Source organism: Silene latifolia, chromosome 6 (genome assembly GCF_048544455.1).
Source record: "Silene latifolia isolate original U9 population chromosome 6, ASM4854445v1, whole genome shotgun sequence".
NCBI classification, from domain to species: domain Eukaryota; kingdom Viridiplantae; phylum Streptophyta; class Magnoliopsida; order Caryophyllales; family Caryophyllaceae; genus Silene; species Silene latifolia.
In genome coordinates, this window is record NC_133531.1 from 97,276,347 (window position 1) to 97,298,225 (window position 21,879).

Genomic DNA, 21,879 nt, shown 5'->3' on the forward strand with positions numbered 1-21,879 from the left:
CTCACTTGTGTTCGATTTAGACCTGTTTAGTATGCTGCCGCCGAAGCTTTAATGAACCGATCGTCCTAGTACCCTTTCTTTATCTGTTTAAGCCATCTTTTTAGTTTACTGTTTTTACTCTTAGCTTTAGACCAATTCAAATCAACCCCCACATTTGTTACTTTAGACTAAATTTAAATCAACTAGAATTTACATCTGCCTCTCTGTGGTTCGACCCGACTGCCGCTTGCTATAGTTGTAGTTGGAAATTATAAATCTTATTTTTGACACCTCACGACGGGTATCAAATTTTGGCGCCGTTGCCGGGGAGACAATAGTCCTAATTTTAGTTGTTTTAATTTCAGTCTTTCTTAGTTTAAGGGACTTCTGTTCCTTAAACTTTTCTTATATTCTTTTTGTAGTTTCTTCTTATGGGCAGGTCACAGGGTGGTGAACTAGTACCATTTGATCCTGAGATAGAGAAATCTTTGCGCGAGTTGAGACGAACACAAAGGGTATTACCGAGAGGAAGAGCCGAGTACTCGTCAAGCTATTACGAGAACGAGTTGTTCAAGAAGACCCATGGTCTTCACCCGTTTCCACTTCTTCACCGAGACAGTTACTTCTCCGAAATTCCGGTCATGGCCGAGGAAGCGAGTATAGCTAGTCATTCGAGCCGACAAATGAAAACTTATATAAGGGGTTCGAATTACCAGGAGATGCCAGGAAGTTCGAACCAAAGCCTTCATACATTAACATGGTTGAGAGAAACCGATTCGGGAGCTGCAAAATGAAGATGCGGCTAAGCATATGGAGACCTTTATTGACTCATCGTTGTTACATACCCCCACCACCGGGCGTGACTCAAGACCAGATCAAGGAGACCATGTTTATCTTCTCCCTTCGTGATGCTTTGCCAGGGGAGTGGTATAGAGATCTGGACCGAGCCGTTCATGGGATTACTGATTGGAATTCCTTGGCATTGGCATTCTACAAGAAGTACTTTTCTGCTTCTAAGACGATTGCTATTAGAGCCCAAATCACAAGTTTCAAACAAGGGCCGGATGAGAACTTCCACGAGGCATGGGTCCGATTTAAGAAGCTGGTACGAACCATACCGCACCATGGGTTCGAAAAATGGAGCTTGTGCAATCATTTCTATAATGGGTTGTACGACGATCGAGGGGCCATTTTGGATGCTGCAGACCAATGGTCGATTTGTTGAGAATTTGGGAGCAACCAAGGGGTGGAAGATCATTGACGATCTAGCCACTCACAAGGCCGAGTATGGTAATTCCAGAGGGGAACCGAGGAGAGCTGCTGAATCTTCCTCTGTTCTTTGCGCTTGAAGTCATATCGCAAGATTTGACAAGTATGAACTAGGAGGAGTTTCTAAAGGTGGGATGTACCAAGTAAATGTTTGTGTCGACGGTCCTTTCGTGCGAAAGGTGTGAAGTCGAGGGACACGTTTCGAAGAATTGTCCTAGTCCCTTTGAGTCTTGTGCTGCCTTTCAACACTATAGGCAGACAAACACCTACTATGAGCCGAATGCCCACCCAAACTTGAGTTGGAGGAGCCAAAATGACCTGAATCCAACTCAACCTCCGCCGCAGCAAAGAACCTTATGTACCTCCTCATCAAAAGCAACAACAATATCGAAACCTCCCTATGTGCCACTGCAGAACAATCGCAGACTCTGAATTTTCCGAGCTTAAGAACTTGTTGCTAAAGGAGTCCCAAGCAAGAGAGGCCGGGATGAAGCTACTAGAGAGCCAAATTGCTCAATTGGCTAGCAAAAGTAACACTCGAGCTCCCGGACACTTGCCGACCCAAACTGACCAAAAGGAGACCTTAAATGCCATCACTTTGAGGAGTGGGTCCACCCTTGAGGGACCTGCCATGGTCGAGGACGCCGTTGAAAAAGATGAGCGGAAACAAGTCAAAAGAAAGCTTCAACGAATAAATCAAAGAAACAAAGCGTCTACTGGTATATCGATCGATCGACCGATACACGGTTACTGGAGCTTCGGAATCAGTGCACAACGGTCGATCGACTGAGGACAGTGGTCGATCGACCAAGGATACTGCTGATAGCGAGATTTTTCGTCCTCCGATGCCCGATAACTTGAGGGACCATTTGTTTCGAGGCACGACAACCCCGAAGGTGTTAGGACCAGACCCGAGTGCTGATGGGTCCGTCCCGGTTCCGAAGTTTGACCCAATGACGGTCAATGGTTCACATTTGAGACGGTCTGAAGAGGGTTCAAGTTTCAACAAGGAGAAAGCAGTGGACTTCCAGCCTAAGTCCACGGATGCCGGCACGCGCGATTTAGAGGAGAGGGCTAAGGTACTTCTTACAGCCCCATATCCGGAGAGACTAGTGCCGACAAAGGAACAGGTATCTTTCATTAAGTTTGAGAAAATTATTCGTAGCCTGAATGTTCAGGTACCCTTCCTTGAGTTAGTTAACCAAGTGCCAGCATACACTAAATTTATGAAACATCTATTGTCAAAGAAAAAGTCGCTTGAACATGTCCACACTGTCGCTTTAACTAAAGAGTCTTGCTCTTACTTGTCTCACACTGCACCCCATAAGCTAGAGGACCCGGGTAGCTTTTCTGTTCCTTGTAATATAGGTATCTTCTCTATTGAGAAGGCATTATGTGACCTAGGAGCTAGTATAAGCTGTGGGGTAATATCCGTATAAGACCCTTTAAATTTAAGGATTATAACGTAAATTTAACATGCGATTTATGGTCATAAACGAAATACAATAGAAAACGATAAAGTTTAAGAATCAACCTCGGGTCCTTTGATGTGCGGCGTAAAGAACAGAAATCAACAGAGATTTCCTCCTAATCGTTGCACCCAAGACCGTCTGAGACTATGCCCTTGTGCTAGAAATGTGTTCTCTAATTGCCTTGCAATATTGAGAGAACTTGATGTGAGTTTTTCGAGATGTGAGATCTAGGTTTTAGAGAGAAATGATCTCCAAAACTCTAGTTCCTTTGCAAAATGAAATGACTAGGATACAAAGGAGAGGGAACCTCTCCTTTTGTTAGCCTCGGTCCGCGGGTCACTAGAGGAGGGAGTGGGCTTTCCACTTTCTCCTCATTTAACTTGTGATCCGACTCGTCTCGCTAAAATGTATATGACGCGGTTTTTATTATAAATCGTCATCGGTTATCGGCTATTAAAATATCAACTAATAACACGGGTTAGTTGAAGTATTAATACATGTCCGACAAAGACGATATTGTATAATTTATTCAATATACATTAATTAAATATAATCGTCTATATTTAATTTACGAATTAACTGTTTAATTCGCCTTAGCCCATTTTATTTAATCCGTATTAAATATAATATCTCAACATCACATTTTTGACTAATTACTAGTCAAATAACTCGGACTAACTGCTTAGTCAAAATTGGCATCAACATGACTGTATTTTCATATTGTCACGTCTCTCAAACGTATCCTATAGGTGTGACTTTTAGGGACCAGTTGATCACCGCCATCTGTATGACAATAACGTCAAACTTATCTAGCAAGCCAACCGTTATTGATAAACGTGGATCAACTGATAATAATACCAAAAGTATGCCATTTGATCCTTTTAGAGATTTATAAGTCCTTGCACTAACTCGTTAAGGACACCAAATTTCAACAAGCTCCCACTTGTCCGCACAAGTGTACGTGCAATGACGTTATCCGCACTCACCGGAGGACACAAACTCAACAAACTCCCACTTGTCCGTAAAAGTGTATGTGCGATAACCGATTCTCATATCCATTTAAAATTTCTCCCACTCAATGTAAAACAATTTGCAGATCCGGATCCGCAAAGGTCGTATTTTACAATCGATCTAGATCAAGAGTGGTTTCCCCGACTAGAGAGTAACTTAACCGATAAAACGAATCCGTATCCGAGCATGGCCATGCATTTCGATTCTGACTCCTCGAGTGGCCCCGAGAAATATCGAGTACCTGATAAAGGCTGAATATTTCCTTCAACTCGACTCCTTCCGATCTAAGCACAGCATGAAATGACCCAGAAAAAATCTACTTGGCCCCCTGTTACAGATGACCGTGAGAAAAAAACCAAAGTCACCCAAAATCTGCCTTAGTCTCAAGAGACAGTCGATAGTCAAAAGAATCGACTCTTAGAATCATCATGGAGGTCCTATCCACGACCGGGCACCGAATGTTATAAAACATTTAGGACTCCACGTCGATGTCACATTTGTGTCCTACGAGATATCCGCATAACTCGCCTATGTGATTGGTCAGTCAACCGTTTGACTTATGGCTCGTTGAACCCACCATCAACCAACGTCACAAAATAATTGCCAGAGTTATCAGCTCATGTGGGCAATTAAGGACCAAAATATAATGTTTGTTCAGTTCACTTTGTGGTGTTCAAAATTGTCGTACAAATTCCACATGAAAAACAAAATATATAAATATCAAAACGATGATGTCGTATGGAGTACAAAAGAGAATGAATCTAATCCATAAAACGAGTACTACAACTCAGGAACACGTTTAATTCCCATGGAATTAACATGCCCTTCATGCTTATCTTGTCGTAATGGTTTAGTGAGAGGATCTGCTATATTATCATCTGTAGCAATCTTTTCTATCACTACTTCCTTTTGCTCCACGTAATCTCGGATTAGATGAGCTTTCCGTTGTACATGTCTAGACTTGTTGCTAGACTTAGGCTCCTTAGCTTGGAAGATGGCACCACTATTGTCGCAATAGATGGTTATCGGGTCATTCGAACTAGGCACTATGGATAGTCCATGTAAGAATTGACGCATCCATATCGCTTCCTTTGTAGCTTCAGACGCGGCATAGTACTCGGACTCAGTCGTAGAATCTGCTGTAACAGTTTGTTTGGAACTCTTCCACCGATCGCAGCGCGCCATTAAGAGTAAAAACGAATCCAGACCGAGATTTCGAGTCATCTCGATCCGTTTGGAAGCTAGCATCTGCGTAGAATCGGGTGCGCATAGCTTTTGAGGGCCTCCATAAGTCAATGCCCAATCTTTAGTCCTCCGTAGGTACTTAAGAATGTTCTTGACACCACCAATGTGATTCACCTGGATGTTGTTGGAATCGACTTGTCATACTCAATGCATATGCCACGTCCGGGCGTGTGCATATCATGGCATACATGATTGATCCTATAGCCGAGGCATAAGGAATCCATGTCATGCGCTCTTTCTCTTCCTGTCTCTCGGTGCCCGAGACTTGCTCAAGTGCACCCCCGGAGCCATAGGAAGAAACCCCTTTTTGGAGTTAGTCATGCTTGAATCTCTCTAGGATTTTGTCTATGTAAGACTCCGGATCGAGAGATAACATCCGTCGTGATCTATCTCGATAGATACGGATGCCCAGAATTCTTTGTGCCTCACCCAGATCTTTCATCTGGAAATGGTTTTTCAACCATACTTTCACCGAAGTTAAGAGAGGTATGTCATTCCCAATCAGGAGTATGTCGTCAACATACAATATTAGGAAGACAATCTTGCTCCCACTCGACTTGATATATAGACATGGTTCCTCGACCGATCGAGTAAATCCATTGTCTTTGATCACTTGGTCGAAGCGATGATTCCAACTCCGAGATGCTTGTTTAAGTCCATAAATGGAACGCTTAAGCTTGCATACTTTCTTAGGATGTAAAGGATCGATGAAACCTTCGGGTTGTACCATGTACAACTCTTCCTCCAAAAAACCGTTTAAGAAGGCGGTTTTCACGTCCATCTGCCAAATTTCATAGTCATGAAAAGCGGCAATCGCTAAGATGATCCGAATGGAACGCAGCATGACTACGGGTGTGAAAATTTTATCGTAGTGCAAACCTGGCACTTGGGTGAAACCTTTAGCAACTAGTCGTGCTTTATAGATATCTTGTTGACCTTCCACAGAATGCTTTATCTTGTAAAGCCATTTGCATTGAAGGGGACGAACCTTAGCAGGTAAGTCAACAAGATCTCATACGTTGTTCTCATACATAGAGTCCATCTCGGATTGCATGGCCTCAAGCCATAGCTTTGAGTCAGAACTGGTCATGGCACCTTTATAGGTTGCGGGTTCACTACTCGTTAAGAGTAGAATGTCATCTATGTCATGTTCCTCGACCATACCAATGTATCTGTCCGGAGGAATAGAGACTCTTCCCGACCTCCTAGGTTCCTCGGAATGTTAACCGTGAGCCGGATTGAAGGAATTTGTTCCTCCAATAGTTGCTCGGTACTTGGTTCGAATCTCCGACGATTCGAAGGTTCTATCACTCTTTGCATTCTCGAGAAATTCCTTCTCTAAGAATGTCGCACTAGCCGCAACAAAAACACGTTGTTCGGTTGGCGAATAAAAGTAATGACCAAGCGTTCCTTTAGGATAACCTATAAAGTATGTCTTGACCGCTCGCGGGCCGAGCTTATCCTCGTGTCTCCACTTGACATAAGCCTCGCAGCCCCAAACCCGTATAAAGGACAAGTTAGGGACCGTTCCCATCCATAGTTCATATGGAGTCTTGTCAACAGCTTTAGACGGACTTCGGTTAAGTATTAGAGCGGCCGACAAAGAGCATAACCCCACAATGAGTCGAACACAACACGGTGTGACTCATCATGGATCGAACCATATCAAGTAGTGTTCGATTTCTCCGTTCGGACACACCATTCAACTGAGGTGTTCCAGGTGGAGTTAACTGTAAGGCAATCCCACAGTCTTTAAGGTGTTGATCAAACTCGTGAGAAAGATACTCGCCACCACGATCTGAACGTAGTGTTTTAATCTTTCTACCCAATAGGTTCTGTACCCTATTCTGGTATTCTTTGAATTTCTCAAAGGATTCACTTTTATGCTTCATTAAGTAGACATAGCCATATCTACTTAAATCGTCCGTGAAAGTGATGAAATACCTATAGCCTTCTCGTGCGGTGATTGACATAGGTCCACATACATCCGTGTGTATGAGTCCTAATAGGTCAACAGCGCGCATTCCAACACCTTTGAAGGAAATCCGAGTCATCTTACCGATGAGACATGATTCACACGTGCCAAATGATTGAAAATCAAAGGCCGAGATAGCTCCATTCTTGATGAGTCATTTTACGCATTTCTCATTAATGTGTCCCATACGGCAGTGCCATAGATACGTTTGATCTTTGTCACCAACCTTTAACCTTTTATTCATTACGTGTAATATTTCTGGTCCGATCTAAAACATAAATTCCGTTCATGGAGACCGCCTTGCCATAAATCATATCGTGTAATGAGAAAATGCAAGTATTATTCTCTATTACAAATGAAAAACCAAGTTTGTCAAGTGCGAAACCGAAATAATGTTTTTGGAAAGATGGGTACATAATAGCAGTTATATAAAAATAACTCAAATCCGCTAGGAAGCGGGATCACATATGTTCCCCTTGAGACGGCAGCCACTCGTGCTCCATTCCCGACACGCAGTCCACCTCACCCTTTACGAGGGGTTCGATGTTTCGGAGCCCCCGCACATGATTACACAGATGAGAACCACAACCAATATCAAGTACCCAAGTTCCGTAACTTGCGTGGTTAATCTCAATCATATGAATAAAAGTAGAAGAAGATGAAGACATACCAACAGGTTTAACACGACCTGCCTTTAAGTCCTCATGATAAACAGGACATGTACGCCTCCAATGCCCAGTCTTGTGGCAATGATGGCATTCCATGTTTTCATTCTTGCTCTTTGTCGCGCCGATGAGGTGCTCGACTCACCAGACCACTCTTACCTCGAACCCGACTTCTTAAACTTCGGTTTGCCTCTTTTAGGCTTGGTGAACTTTGCCCTTACCCTTGCCCTTGTTTGACACAACGAGAACATCCTGTTTCAAGCTCCCACCGAACTTCATGTCCTTCTCGGTGCATACGAGAAGGGAGTGCGATTCATGGGTACTTTTCTTCAAATCATTCATATAGTAATTCGCTCTAAAGAGCGCAAAACCATCGTGGAGTGAATGAAGCATGCGGTCAATCACAATGTTCTCGCTGATCTTACAATCAAACGTCTCCAGCTTCTCGACATTCTCAATCATGCTGAGAATGTGTGGGCTAACTGGTTGGCCCTTCTGGAGTCTCGCATCAAAGAAGCGAGTGGTATGCTCATAGGTCGCGATTCTCGGTGCTTTCGAGAATTCCTTAGTGAGCGTGGTGAAAATCTTGTTTGCACCATGGGCTATGAAGCGTTTCTGCAAATTGGGTTCCATTGCAAAAATGAGTACGTTTTTAATCGCACCCGCTTCCATACAGAAATCGTTAAACTTGGCGATCTCATTAGCTCTAGCCGTGGGACCTGGGTTTGGCGGGATGGGCTCTATTAGATATTTGAGCTTTCCGTCAGCAGCGGCAGCATTCCGTAATGCCGCCTCCCAGTCCGCGAAGTTTGATCCATCATTCTTCAGTCGAGTAGACTGATTCATCTGATTCATGAAGATCCGAAGCCAGGACTCACGGTCCAATGTGGCACTTGGCATTGGGTCGTTAGTCGGACTAGCCATTTCGTTATTAACAGTTTAAAAGTTCGTGTTCTACACTGAAAAAGAAAGAAAAACAAAAACGAAATAAGCAACTAATCGAGGTGATTTAAGTCTATTTAAAAATTCATTTTAACGTGTAGACTCATTGCACTTGCATAATTGATCTCCCTCAAGAATAATACAAGTGATCCCAAGACTCAATTTCTGTAAATTGATAAGCCAACTGTTTAGCTAATTCTTCCGTAAGAACTCTTGGTCGATAGATTTCCGTAAATCCTATCTATAGTCCACCATAATCACAGGATCGTACGAGTGACCATAGTGTTGAGATAAAATAGGTCAATCGGTTCCAACTTACCCGACGTAGAAGGGGTCATATTATGCCTACCGACGAAGAAGGGACTCATTGGAGTTTGACCTATAAAGACCATTCTCAATTTTGGTTTATACGAGGAAGATCCCATCAACTTAATTTTAATTCATTTTAAGTGAACGAAAAACTAGCATTACGTGAATGAATTAATTTAGGTGATGGCTTAAAATCGTGTGACATATGAATGTCAAAGAAAACTAACTCGTGACCTCTATATGTGTCAGTTTTCATGCAATAAATAGGTGGTTTGGTTTTTAGGCGGAAAATGATGCATATTATCGTTACGAAAAATAAATAAAAGAATGCAGTACGTAAATAAAATTCCTAGTGTGGCCTATCCTAGTAAAAAGAACATAATACAACTTTGGAATCCACCGTTGGACCCGAAAAGCTTGTCTTGATGTTCCATCTTTATCCTAGCAGCGGGAGTGAGCATCCGGTTCTCCATCTTTGGTCTTCTCAAAAAAATACAATTTAAAATTTACAAATATAAACCTATTTACATTCTAAATACAAAAACTGTAATTACAAGTGAAAAATCCAAAACGGAGATACGAGATCTCAAAATACAACCAAGACCGTGTTCCATCATTACGGTAACACGTTCTACTAAGGCCACACTAAGTTACAACCGTTTGTAAAATAAATAAATACGTAATAAAAGCATTCAAAAGCATTAAAAATTAACGATAAATAAAATGCATCAACTAAAACAAATTTATTCGTGACATAATTCCGTAATTATGTTAAATTTATCCAAACCACCTTTTAATGATTAAAATTTATGTGATAAAACTGCTTCTATCAGTTGAATTTTAATCTATTACAATCCGTTACTTTAAATACGCTTTAAAATAACTTAATGGTACGTGTGTGAACCGTTTCACAATCATAGCGAGTGTACAATATCCGTATAAAGTACATATTAAGGCCAAAAGAAAATTTAAAACAAAAAGAATAAATTTTCAAAGCTGCCAGAACAAAAATCCCTCGATCCAGTGGACAAAAGTGCTCGATCGAGGAACAAAAGGGCTCGATCGACTGAACTGCTAGTCGATCGAGGGGTATGCCAAACAGAAAGAACTCGATCGACAAAACTGGTGGTCGATCGAGGACTTTTATCAGCAAGACTGCTCGATCGAGTACGAGGACTACTCGATCGAACAGTGGGGTTTTCAACAGTAGTCGATCGAGTAAAGCAAGTGCTCGATCGATCAAAAACAACACTGAAAAACTCTCGATCGAGTAGAAATATGCTCGATCGAGTGCAAAAACATGCTGAAACTTAAAAACCCTCGCGAAAACAGTTTTTGACGAAACAAAACCAATTTCAATTTGATCAAAAACGCATAAAATCAATTCAATAATTGTCAAAATTTAACATATTGCTATAATTTCCGTATAAAATAACAATATGCAAAATAACAAAACGAAAACAAGATGAATCAACCGTGTAAAACATGTCACGGTTTCAAAAAAAAACAACAGCCGTGTATACAAGGCACGGTTTTCGAGACAAAAACAATCGTTTCAAAATCGTTTTATGAAAAATCACAATGAAAATTTACGTGGCCTCGCTCTGATACCACTTGTGGGGTAATATCCGTATAAGACCCTTTAAATTTAAGGATTATAACGTAAATTTAACATGCGATTTATGGTCATAAACGAAATACAATAGAAAACGATAAAGTTTAAGAATCAACCTCGGGTCCTTTGATGTGCGGCGTAAAGAACAGAAATCAACAGAGATTTCCTCCTAATCGTTGCACCCAAGACCGTCTGAGACTATGCCCTTGTGCTAGAAATGTGTTCTCTAATTGCCTTGCAATATTGAGAGAACTTGATGTGAGTTTTTCGAGATGTGAGATCTAGGTTTCAGAGAGAAATGATCTCCAAAACCCTAGTTCCTTTGCAAAATGAAATGACTAGGTTACAAAGGAGAGGGAACCTCTCCTTTTGTTAGCCTCGGTCCGCGGGTCACTAGAGGAGGGAGTGGGCTTTCCACTTTCTCCTCATTTAACTTGTGATCCGACTCGTCTCGCTAAAATGTATATGACGCGGTTTTTATTATAAATCGTCATCGGTTATCGGCTATTAAAATATCAACTAATAACACGGGTTAGTTGAAGTATTAATACATGTCCGACAAAGACGATATTGTATAATTTATTCAATATACATTAATTAAATATAATCGTTTATATTTAATTTACGAATTAACTGTTTAATTCGCCTTAGCCCATTTTATTTAATCCGTATTAAATATAATATCTCAACATCACATTTTTGACTAATTACTAGTCAAATAACTCGGACTAACTGCTTAGTCAAAATTGGCATCAACATGACTGTATTTTCATACTGTCACGTCTCTCAAACGTATCCTATAGGTGTGACTTTTAGGGACCAGTTGATCACCGCCATCTGTATGACAATAACGTCAAACTTATCTAGCAAGCCAACCGTTATTGATAAACGTGGATCAACTGATAATAATACCAAAAGTATGCCCTTTGATCCTTTTAGAGATTTATAAGTCCTTGCACTAACTGTTAAGGACACCAGCCCCAACATAAGCGTCATGCCTTTGAGTCTAGCTAGGAAGCTTAAATTGACTAGGTTCGCGGTGACAGACATGATTCGGATGGTGGTCGACCGATCTGCGGTCCAAACAATAGAGTCTTAGAGGACATCCCTGTCCAAATAGGGAAGTTCTTCTTCCCCGTCGACTTTGTTGTACTTGACATGCCTGAGGATGCTCATATACCCATTATTTTGGGTAGGCCATTTCTGCACACTGCTGGTGCAGTCATAGATGTCGGTCTAGGAACCTTGACTTTCAAGGTAGGCAAGCACTCTATTGTTTTTGCCCAACCGGCTAAGAAAAAGGACCCCATGTGGCCGGTGACTTGTAACACGGTTTCTGAAAAGAAATCGGACTTTGTGCTTCCCGACCTACCCGTCTCTATTACTACTCTCGTGCTAACCCCTCCGCCCCGATTGGGAGCAAAAGGGAGGAAGAATCATTGTTTTAGATGTTGCAGAGCCGGTTTGGGGAAGGAAGAGCTGCAAGTCACTCTAGCTGCGAAGAAACCGATCATTCAAAGAGGAGGTCTTGGTTGTCTGAGCTATGGAATTGATGAAGTTGTTGATGACGAGCCGGTTAAAGCCAGAAAGTCTGATTTGGATTCTGACAAGCCCGAAGAGATCCTTGACTGGGGAGATGATGAGAGTGTTGATCCGTTGAGCCATACGGACGTGGAAGCTAAGAAGGTGCAAACTCAAATAAGCACCATTGAGGCTACCTCTAGTAGCCGGGTTTGGAAGTGGGCCATACCGTGGTCCTTCTTGATCAACTATTAGTTGATCGAGCTCGTTATAAACTTCATTTTATTTGCTTTTGTTAAAGACAATTTTTATTGCTTTTGTGTGCGCGAAAACTTCGCATTTTATTTCGCTTGCTTAGGATTTTTAAGTACTTTAGACTTTATTCTGGGTTTTGCGCAATTTCGGGCGCATATTATTATGCATTTGCAGGTTTTTAGACCTTATTTGCTCAAGTTATTGAGCAAATACGAAGAAGTAAGGAGTACAGCAGTACTTTCAGTCGATCGACTGGCTTCATTGGTCGATCGACTAAGTTGTGCTTTCCAGGAGCTTCTGTTCCTGTTCATCTGGTCGATCGACTACCCCTTTTGGTCGATCGACCGAAGACACTGCTGTACCTATTCACGACCGCTCCCCTGCTGTGTTTGGCCGATTTACGGACTTAAGGGAGTTTTCTACTCCACTTAATTTTCCGTCCATTTCTTTATTTCTTCTATAGTCTCATTTGTGCACAATTTTACCGCTTCAAAATTGTTTTCTCGGTTTTATGCGTGGTTTTATTTGTCTTTCAGGTACCTATTAGTAGCACTGCTGGCTACTGAAACCTCCTAGCTCACGCTGGTTTGGGGAGGTTTCCTTTGATGCGCTTAAAGTCTTGTAAGTTCCCAATTTCCACTTCACGTCATGTTTATTTATTTCAATATACGCAAATTCCCATTTCTCTTTTCTTCATTACATGATTTTGCACAATGGGGACATTGTGCGATTTGGTTTGGGGAAGGGTTTTGCGTCGCATATCATTTGCTTGCATTCACGTTTAATTTTGTCTTGCATTGTTTTATTTCATTTCTCTTATATATACAAAAATTCAAAAAATTGAAAAAATTTCAAAAATTTCAAAAAATTGCACGTTTACTTTAGCATATAGGTCGAGTCGGAACGGTAGTATTTCAAGGATGATATTGCATTTTGCACCTGTTTTGCCTGAGCCTTGCTTGTCATCATGTTATTAGGGGAATCGTAATTGCATATCTACGAGTTTTCGCTAAATTATTTGCTGGACTTGAGACTTGACTTAGAAAATTGGCAAACTACATCATATATTCTGAGAATTAGAGCCTATAACTGGTGACATCTCTGACCGGTTTATTTAGGAATGTGAGTAGTACTCCTTATGAGACATGTTATATCAATATGCATAAATATGAACTTAATCTGCTTAATACCTGTACGCATTCGGTCTGTGGTTAGTTGACACATGTGGTAGAGGTTTCCTTTTTTTCAATTTACCCATAAACTCCACACTGCCAAAAATATCCCTTTTTTGTCCCATTTACTACATCCTACATTTAGCCTATCCTTTGTCAAGCTAGTAGTCTGTGTTCTTGGGGTTGTTACTCGTTTTTGGTGGCATATGCTCATATTTGAGATAATATTGGGAAGATGAAATGAAGGAGGAAAAAGAAAAAGAAAGAAAAAAAATGAAAAAATAATTCGAAAAAGAAAAAAAGAGTTCTCAGATCTGTTTTTGATGATCGATCGCCTTTATAGGTCGATCGACTGGGGTCCGAGAAGGAAATCAATTCGCATAATTCAATCTTTATCTTTTGGCGATTTTTGCTCCCATGTTTTATTCTTACTTCATGGGGAGTTAGTTGATTACTTGCATCTCTGGGAATTGTGAGATTTGTGCTGGCTATAGCACCGTTTCTGTTGTTTTTGAGCAAGAAGTTGGATGTTGCCATTTGGTTCCGTTTTGGTACTAGCTTGATCACCTGTACCTCCACTTTTCCATAAATGTTTTGCCTCTTCTTACCCATACCTCACATATCCACATATATACCTCGGCATGTGTCAAGGTCATTTTGTTGGTTGGAATGCGTATGTACGGTTGTAGAGATCATTTTCATATTAGATTGCAGGCATGTTCTTATAGGTCGTAGTTAGGTGAGAGTCACTACAAAATTACTTCTTTCTATCTTATACATTTTTCACCTGTGCTTATTTGTGTGATTTGAGCGACCCGTGAGAGTCCAATTTGATAAGTCTCTACAGTTGACGGTTCAGCAGTTTTTAATGAATCTCGTTTGCATGATTCATTTGCTAATTGTTTGTTGGTTGTGCATTAAAATGGTTTAGGCTTTTCATGTTGCATTTCGCTCTGAGATTGAACTCGTTCCATTAGGTCATTAGATCGAGTCTAGTTCTTGCTTGGGGACAAGCAAGGGTTTGGTTTGGGGAAGTTTGATGCGTGTCTTTTATATGATGTTGTACATCCCTTTTTACACGCATTTCAGAGCTCATTCATGTAGTTTATGCTGCATTTCGCCCTATTTCCGTCTACTTCCGTATTTTGTACATTATTGCAGAAATGTGAAGAATCCAGCGGAAATCGAGCCAAATCCGCCCCCCGAGTATCTCGCATTGCATATGACGTGAAGCATTCACCTGAGGAACGAGCTTAGTGCGCAATTCAAGGCCCAAAAGACAAGTCCACGAGAAATATGAAGTCTAGTAGCAGCTTAATCAGTCGATCGACCACCTCCATCAGTCGATCGACCAACCATCGGGTTCCAGAAGCTACTGTTTGCTGAAGACCAGTCGATCGACCAGTCCTATCAGTCGATCGACCAAGACGCTATTCCAGACGAGAATTAAAAGATCGAGATTTATCAAGCCCACTAGTTACTAGGTTTAGGAATGATGTTACGTATACTCTCTTTATAACGTAACCTAATTTCATTCAGTTAATAATCGAGTTTTATTCAGAAATTCAAAAGTTTTTACATTAGCTTTCATAATTTAGGGTTTGGATTATTGTTGAGCATTGGATTTTCAGTTCTTATTCCTAATCTTTCCTCTGCAACCTCGGTATTCTACTTTTCCTAATTTTAGTTCTTCTTTATTTTCATTAGTATAGAATTGATAGTTAGATTCCCGCAACCAATTTTATCGTTTATGTTAATTGCTTATTTTATCGTTTCAAGCATGAATTCAGTAACTCCTATCGTTAATGTTATTGCTTTTACCCTTAGCATGAGTAGCTAGATTATTTGTGCTAGGATGTAGGCGAATTTTAGCGTAGGCGGCAAAGTATTGAACACGGCCTGATTCGCGTGTCAATCGATCGACTGACATTCTCGGTCGATCGACTGACCTCGTGAGGTTACCCTTCGTTTTAATTGATTTTAATGTTGTATTTAACAAATCGAATGCATGCGACTAGTTAGATACTTAATTTATGACAAACCCATTAGATCGAAAGATAGGGTAAGTTATTTGATCACCAATTAAATCGACTAAACTGTGTTGAGATCGAAAGATAGGTATAGTTTAGACCGTTAGTCACTTTTCAGGACGAGAGTCAGTATTAGTGATATTAGGGACCTATAGCGAGATCGAAAGATGCTATCTGTTAAGAGTGGACCGAGAGGACCTCTTGTTTCCCGCCTCACTTGTGTTTGATTTAGACCTGTTTAGTATGCTGCCGCCGAAGCTTTAATGAACCGATCGTCCTAGTACCCTTTCTTTATCTGTTTAAGCCATCTTTTTAGTTTACTGTTTTTACTCTTAGCTTTAGACCAATTCAAATCAACCCCCACATTTGTTACTTTAGACTAAATTTAAATCAACTAGAATTTACATCTGCCTCTCTGTGGTTCGACCCGACTGCCGCTTGCTATAGTTGTAGTTGGAAATTATAAATCTTATTTTTGACACCTCACGACGGGTATCAGGTTTTTCTCTATAATTTGTCTAATATACACTACTTGAATGCTAGTGTATTATTCATTCTAACACACATCTAAAATAAGAGTTTTAGAGAGATAAATTCTTCCTCTTTCTCCCTTCTCTTAAACCGAAATAAAGAGAACAAAATAAAGATTTTTAGGTCAATTTTATTTAAATTAATGTTGTTCTAGTATTAATAATATTAATTTTATTAAGAAGTCACCTTGGGTATTATTCTTTGGGAGGGATTCTATACTTGAATCCTTGTTAATCCATTTTAGGAAGCTCAAGAACAAGTGAGTAGGAGAACTCACTTGTGCCCAAATAAACCGAAATCTTCAATGTAAGATGATGATTTCTTTCTTATTCTTTTATTGTTTGCATGCATAAGATCTACATTTAATTTTATGACTAAATTAATTTGAAACATATATGAATATGTTAAGTAATGAGATATAGATTTCAAACACATGTATCTTGAATGGTCATTTTATACTTCCCCTAGAATTACACCTTAGATATTTACAGCATTTATGGATTCCTTCCAGTTGAACTGGAATATTGATAATTTTATCATTCATGCTGCTTTTACAGCCTGATGAGATATTCCTTAGACTATTGTCTACCATTTAGAGCTGTATGAATATTTATGCTGAGCATCACATATTTTATCTCAAGGAATTTATATCTTAATTACGTGGCTAGTTGATGCAAATGCAAGGTTTTAAGCTACGAAATTCAAATTTCTAATAAGATAAGGAAGGTTCGTACTTGTCCTCTCAAGCCACCTGAGAGTCGACAGCTGTCGCTCGCAGCCAGTTTGCCATCCACCGTAGCTCGTCGTGCCTCGACGGCGCCACCTGAATTTTAAAAAGAAAGTTGCAATTTATTACCATGTTCATACAAAAGAAAAGATTACAGACGAAAGACAGGTTGGGATTACTAAGGTTGGGAGTGTGATCTATGATGTGCTACAATTTAAACTAATGAGCACCTGTTTTTTTAATGCTCCTACAGTAAAAGATGTTTAAAGATGGTGAGTGATTGGTTGGGTATGGACATTCCATGTCTGGACACTATTCAGTGGTGCAGGGAACAAAGAGGGAAGTCTCTCATGCAGAAATAGACAATATCAGCAACTGTACTAGCATTAATATATCAGCTGTGGATGGTCAGGAACAAAATCAGGGTTGAAATGTCAGTTCTGCAACCTGAACTGGTGGAGAAGCAAGTGTAGCAACATATTAGAGCACGGGTAGCTAGAAAACTATGGAGTCTGAAGCACAAGGTAGATAGTCAATGATGTATTAGGTTGGGGATACAAATCTGATGTAATGAATTGAGTCGTAGCGTGTATGTAGGATGCTTATGTCCTATGCAGCGTAAAAGGATGGTGTTGTATTTCAATTTGATATTAATACAAATGTTTTAACATTTCACCAAAAAAAAAAGCAAGTCTAAAGAATTCGATGTAGAGGTTTAATCCACAACACTTCTCACAAAACCTAGTGGCACAAGGGATATGATTGGGGGAGCTTATGAGGACGAGAGAGCTTGCTTGCGTTACAAAGTGGAACTTCTTTCGAAACTTTGTTTAGGTTATTAGAGATTAACTATTTTGTATAATATGCAACTAGAAACTCTAGCCTATACCCACGGCAAAGTATTCAGATAACTATTAAGGTATTAATAGGATGTTGAACACCATACACCCAATCTTATAAGAGAATCATTGTTTGGTATTAAAAAAAGCAAAAACTTACTGGCTCATTAGAGTTTGATACTTGTGCCATCTTTAGTCCCTTCTCTAATCTGTCATACGCAAATTTACAAGTAGAAAATGATAGCAGATTGAATTAAGAGATGTCTGGTAAGAATAAACTAAATTGATCGAATTGAAGGAATTTAAGAAATTTTCGTAAGTACATGAATTTTTTAGAGATGTCATGTCAGAACAATAAACTAGACCTTCAAATTTATCCGACCCTTCGCAAGAGGACATATTCAGAAGATGCACAGAATGCAATGCTTACTGTATCCATTACTCGATAATGAAATGCTGATGAAACATACAGTTGTACATAGTACGTTGTGTAGGCACCGTGCACCATACATACAGGTAAAATTATACCCTAAACGTGGTTAACAGTATGTAAACTGATTATTTATTTGTTTATTTGATCGGTATATAAGCTCACTATTATACCCAACAACTAAAATGTTCCAGTAATCACAAGTTTAAGGATAATCAACAATTTTAGAGATAATTGAGAAATAATTATCAGTAGAGATTCTAAAGGAAATTAGAGTAATTAGAAGATTATAATCTAACTAAAGGAAATCATAGCTGAATAAGAGATGTGATTACCATGAGAAAGAATCAGTATCACAGTTAGCAGTGAAAAACATATACCAAACAGCTTAGTGAAAACCTTCTTCATTTGTTCCACAAGTTCATTCCTCATGCTTAACAACTCCCGATGCAGCAATCACCTGTAAAAATATGACATAAATATTCATACATAAACGGTACAATTACGATCAACGAGGTCGTGGTGAGCGTAGGATATAATTCTAGTGAGCAACCCCAATGAGTATCTTACAATTACAAAGTGAATGCAAGATGGTGAAAATCGCGAATCACGATAAGTACTTGACCACAATAATTCAAGCTTAGAAAATTAGGGTTTAGAATTGAAGATAAAATCAGAATCAATCCTATGAAACTATAAGAAAAGTGCGAGGCAGCACGGGTACTTGATAATCTCATATCTAGAGATACAATGAGCATTAATCCCATCAATTAACCTCCAATTACGCACATCGTGAAACGAAAATGTTAATCGAGTAATACAAATGCAACTAAAATGTAAATCAACAAATTCTCAACTAATTCAGCTACAAAAACAGAAATTCGAATCGCGATAATTGAAAAGAAGAAAGTTTATACCCATTGTTGGAGAATAAACAAGGAGATCGATAATTGTTTCTGAAGGAATTGGCATGCGCATGCGTGTTGATGCCATACTTGTTCGATTTGGAGGATTTAACAGTTGTAACAATGCACGGTAGAGATCCGAAGACGAGGTAGTAGAACATCTCCATTGTTGTTCTTCGTTGTTCTTCATAAGAGAGAGAGTTGTAGAGAGCGGAGGTGAGAAAAGGGAAATAGGGATAGGTTTAGAAATTAGGAAAACTGTAGAAATTGAAATATTGAATGTGTAAATTATCAAGATCTAGATAATTTTAATATTTAATAAATTAATTAATGACAAGAGAACAGTTAAATTGAATGTGCGTTATCTTTATTTTCTTATAAAACACGCCTATGTAAACAGACGTTCTCTATTATAAAAGATAGAGAAGAGTTGGGTAGGATGACCATTTTCTTTGTTTCTTGAAAACGCCTATTTAATTTAACCGTTCTCTATTAAGTGTTACGTATTGTGATATTTGTAGTAGTGCGATATACAGTATTAATTTTCTTCCGCTATTGACGTTATATGAAAAATTATGTTAAAACATTAATTTTTAGGTTCTCCTATGCATCCAATTTATTAAAATTAAGGAGGTATACAACCAAAAAGGGGATAACATTACAACCTAAAATCTTATCTTTATAAATACAATAACATTTAACTCATTCTCATTAACCCACATCATCATATACAATTTTTTTTTAAAAAAGAAAAAAATAAACAGGGACCCGCATAAAAAGGCACGTCTCCCATTTCCAATTCTAACTTGCAATATATTGCTGACATCATGATGATGTCACCTATGCATATTTAATATTTTAGCCGAGGGGTAACAGCCTTCGACGCATGCAAAACGAAGTCAATTTCTTATTTCCGAACTTTTTTTAATTTACAAATTTTTCTTTTAATTTCAAAAGGAATATATTAAAATTTAATATTATACTGCCATAAAAAAAAGACTTCATAATTATACAAAAGACATAAATAATACATCCAATTTCAATGGTTAGCATTAAAACCGAAAATAATGTTGATATCATGTTTTTTTTTTTCAAATGAGCGCACTATGTCGCGGTTGAAAATCGAACCCCCAACTTCTCGGTTGGGGCAAGAGAGCTCTTATGATATCATGACTTTTAAGAGACGTAAATAATACTTTGTATGATAATAGGAGTACCACCTTATCAAAAAGTCTCGATCTTATGTCTCAATTACAAAATTAAATTCCAATTCTAAGTTCCCAAACACACCGCAAGGATGATTTAATCGTAAATTGGTGTTGATTAGTTAAAATGACGATGCAATTAACAATATTAAGGATTAATTTCCTCTTTTGGCTTCTTAAAAGCAGCCCTTAGGGTTGTATTTATCATTTATCTAATATAAATCATACTTTTAAAACTAATAAAAAATCAATTAAATTATAAAATAAGTTTATGACACGACAATTCAAAATCTAAAAAAATAAAAAATAAATTCATAAGAAAAATTTGTTTAATAGTTGAGTTTATCTAAGGAGTTCACTTTGTTAGTTGTTGTATTGAACACACGCTCATGGACTATATGGGTTAATGTTCCGACCTGATCTATATTTGACATGACCAATATTCTAAACTACAATTTGAAAAGGTATGGTAAAGTTGTCGAATATGGTTCAGGTCAGAACATGGTAAGAAAACGGGTCAAAATTTGTGTATATGTCACCTTTTTAACCGTTTTAAAAATGAAAAAGATAAATTGTTTTATAAAATATCTCGACTTTGCTATTACCGCTTGATTTAATCGTATTCAATACGTACATCACCTATATTGTAGAAGATATAAACATCAAGTTTTTTTAATATAATTTTATTAAATCATAATATTTATGATTTAGATGTTTGTTAATGTTCCTTTAATAATTATTTCACATTGATATATGAATGTTAAATTTTATATTTAATATTTACATGTATTTTATATTACATATCTATGGATGTGAATTCCCAAAAGTAACAATATTATCTAATTTTGTTAAATGTTTGATGATAACAAATGACCAAATGTTTGAAAAACAACCCGTGCAATGTGCACGGGTTTAAAACTAGTATAGAGTGATATAATATGATTCTATTTGTCGTATAACTGATTTTGACAATAAAAGCAAGAATTTTTAATTTTATTTTTATTTTAGTGTTGTATAATATACTTTAAAAATAAAAAACCAAATTTTAATATTTATTATGCTCTAATTTGTATTTAATACTACGTCTTTAATTAACTTTTTCTTTTTCTTTATTTTTTAAATAATAAATGGTAATAATGTGATTTATTAGACTAGATATGTTGATGTGGCAATTAGATGTGTTTAGTTTGTATTTTAATTATTATATATAGATATGAAAAGATGTTAACTATTTAACTTATAATATTCCACTATATTTTGAATTTGAAGTTATAACTTGGTAATATGCTTAAGAGTAGACCTAGCAAACGGATCAATTGGGTGGGGTTTGAGTCGGGTCAGTTCGGGTCTCTCATTGATTTCGGGTTAATTCGGGCCGGGTCAGGTCATTTCAGGTTTTGGGTCTATTTCGGGTTGGTTCGTCGGGTCTGTTTCGAGTTAATCGGGTAAGGTTATTTTGGGTCGGATCATTTTCGGATCAAGGAATAAAAGAGAAAAGGTCATCTTAAATCCTTTCTGTCTAATTAAAGTTATGTTTTATCAGGTTATATTCAAGTTAAGTGGTTTCGGATCGAGTTATTTTGGGATTGGGTCAGTTACAGACTAAATTGACCCAAACTTCCGCGTTAAATTTCGAGTTATATTATCCTTTCTACATCTCAAACAATAGGTCTTGGTATAGACGGGTGGACGAACAGACGGGTAAAGACCTCTAATATAATGGGTAGAGGGGACAAGGTGGGGCACCCCCATGTGCTTTCCACTTTATGGCAAATGGGTATT